Genomic DNA, 2678 nt, shown 5'->3' with positions numbered 1-2678 from the left:
AATTGAATTTAAAATGTTTCTCCTCCTCAAAGTGACTTAATTAAAACTTTATTGTCCCAGTAGTAAATATTAACAATAATGATAATAACTTTCTTTAGCGCCTTTCGAGGCAGCGAAGGCGCTTCACTGTGAACCTCTCTCTCTCTCTCCAGTTCACAGAGAAGGAGGGGCTGCGCCTCGGCCTCGTCGGCTGGGTGAAGAACACCTGCAGCGGGACGGTGGTGGGACAAGTCCAGGGTCCTGCAGGCATGGTGGAGGAGATGTGAGTACACACTTTAACACACAACACACAACACACAACACAACACACAACAAAACACAACACACACCACACAACACAACACAACACACAACACACAACACACAACACAACACAATATAAAACAAGAGAAAGAACAGAGACCCTTCTCTCCTGAATATGTGACAGTTTTATCGGAGCAAATAAAAACCTGAATTAAACCCAGACGCTCTGACGGTTTTCCTCCCTGCGGTTCATTTATTCACATATTAACACCAACATTCAGTGAGTGAATGTTTCTTATTAACTTGAAACGTGACTGAGACGACCTCTGACCTCTGACCTCTGACGTTTGACAGTGTTGTTGTGTTGCTGTTTTTCCACCACTAGGTGGCGGCGTTCACCTTCACAACATCACAGTGTGTTTCCTCTCAGTCAACACAACACAACACAACACACACACACACACACACACAGAAAAGGAGAGTTTGAAGGAGGTGAAAGCTGATTTCGGCTTTTTGTTGTTGTTCAGTTAATGAGCCAATAAATCATTTACAACCTCACTGTGACTTTAATACACACACTTTCACTGAAGACACACACACACACAAACACACACACACACACCTACACACACACACACACACACACACACACACACACACGTTATCTTGACTATTTCCGTCCATTATATCTGTAATCTTTTCCTTGTTAACGCGTTCACTCTCACGTCTTTCCTCTCGCCTCCACTTTCACCACGACCTCACTTCCTGCCGGGCCTGGGAAACAGGAAGCAGCTGCTCCTGCGGCTGGAGGGAGGGAGGGAGGATGGATAAAAGAGGAATGAATGGAGAGAAAAGGAATCGAGGTGGAAGTGAGAAACGGTTGTAAGGCGAGGGAGTGGGTGAGAGCTGGTGGTGGGAGGCGAACGAGTGGGTGGTTTCTACTTTTTCTTCCGAGAGGAAAAAATTCCCAGAGAGCCGAGCGGCTTAAAAATAAAACACAGAGGGATGCAGGAAGAGACAGACTGAAAAGAAAAGGAAGGGAGAAAGATGTAACAGGTGTCTGACAGTCACATGAATGGGATGTGAGTCTTTACCTTTAAAGGGAAACGCAGATCATCTCATACAGCTCAGACAGGATAGCACCTGATAGCACCGTGCTAATCTTAGCATCAGGAAAACAGGCCTCTGCTGGACAGAACCTAAGGAGGAGACAGAGACTCAGCTAAGGTCCATATCTGGATCTGAAACAGTCATTCAGGAGGTGAATGTGACTCAATCTCAGACCACCCAGTTCACACAGACCAGCAGACGGCTGATTACTGCGCAGGCTAACTCTGCCTGTTGATGCAAGGCGACCACAGCCGTTCCACACTCGCTCGTCCGGATTATAAAATACATTTAAAAAAATATATATTTTCAAAGAGGCCTGTGAATATTATTGTAACAGTTATTAAAGGAGGAAGTGAAGACCACACGTGTCACAGGCGGTAAAGTCAGTGAACACACCTGAGGTTTAATCAGTAGCTCAACAAATGTTTCGCAAAACAGTTTAATTCTGGTGAAAAGATGTTGAAATAAGAGTGTGTGAGTGTGTGTGTGTGTGTGTGTGTGTGTGTGTGTGTGTGTGTGTGTGTGTGTGTGTGTGTATACAGTAGAGTAGTAGGTCATGGAGCAGATCAGAAGTTTTTTTGCCAAAAAAGAAAAAGTAGGACATGTGTCATTCAGAAACTCTCTCCCTCTCTCTCTCTCTCGCTCTCTGTCTCTCTCCCTCTCTCTCTCGCTCTCTCTCTCTCTCTCTCTCTCTCTCTCTCTCCCTCTCTCTCTCTCTCTCTCTCTCTCTCTCTCTCTGACTGAGCTTCAGTCAGTGCAGCTACATGGACGTGACCCTGATCCCCTGCAATCTGCTCTAATCTACACACACACACACACGTACATATATACCAGACACTCCAGTCAGTCAGTGTTATAACAGTCGTCAGTGTTAAAACAGTCGGTCAGTGTTAAAACAGTCAGTCAGTGATAAAACAGTCGGTCAGTGTTAAAACAGTCGTCAGTGTTAAAACAGTCGGTCAGTGATAAAACAGTCGTCAGTGTTAAAACAGTCAGTCAGTGATAAAACAGTCGTCAGTGTTAAAACAGTCGTCAGTGTTAAAACAGTCGGTCAGTGATAAAACAGTCGTCAGTGTTAAAACAGTCGTCAGTGTTAAAACAGTCAGTCAGTGATAAAACAGTCGTCAGTGTTAAAACAGTCAGTCAGTGATAAAACAGTCGTCAGTGTTAAAACAGTCGTCAGTGTTAAAACAGTCGGTCAGTGATAAAACAGTCGTCAGTGTTAAAACAGTCAGTCAGTGATAAAACAGTCGTCAGTGTTAAAACAGTCGTCAGTGTTAAAACAGTCGGTCAGTGATAAAACAGTCGTCAGTGTTAAAACAGTC

The 2678-nt window shown here is 44.4% G+C and overlaps 1 protein-coding gene across 1 annotated transcript in view; it reads left to right on the top strand.

The window, feature by feature from the left end:
• The window catches only part of LOC111650507 (acylphosphatase-2-like), a 5854-nt gene that overhangs the window by 1848 nt on the left and 1328 nt on the right, over positions 1–2678 (top strand). The gene's annotated exons all lie outside the window — the stretch shown is intronic.

Source organism: Seriola lalandi, unplaced genomic scaffold, assembly GCF_002814215.2.
Source record: "Seriola lalandi dorsalis isolate HSWRI2012SDOR001 ecotype SW California unplaced genomic scaffold, Sedor1 jcf7180002052348, whole genome shotgun sequence".
Taxonomy (NCBI): Eukaryota; Metazoa; Chordata; class Actinopteri; order Carangiformes; family Carangidae; genus Seriola; species Seriola lalandi.
Note: the sequence above shows the minus strand (reverse complement) of the source record. Positions and strands in the feature narration are given on the sequence as shown.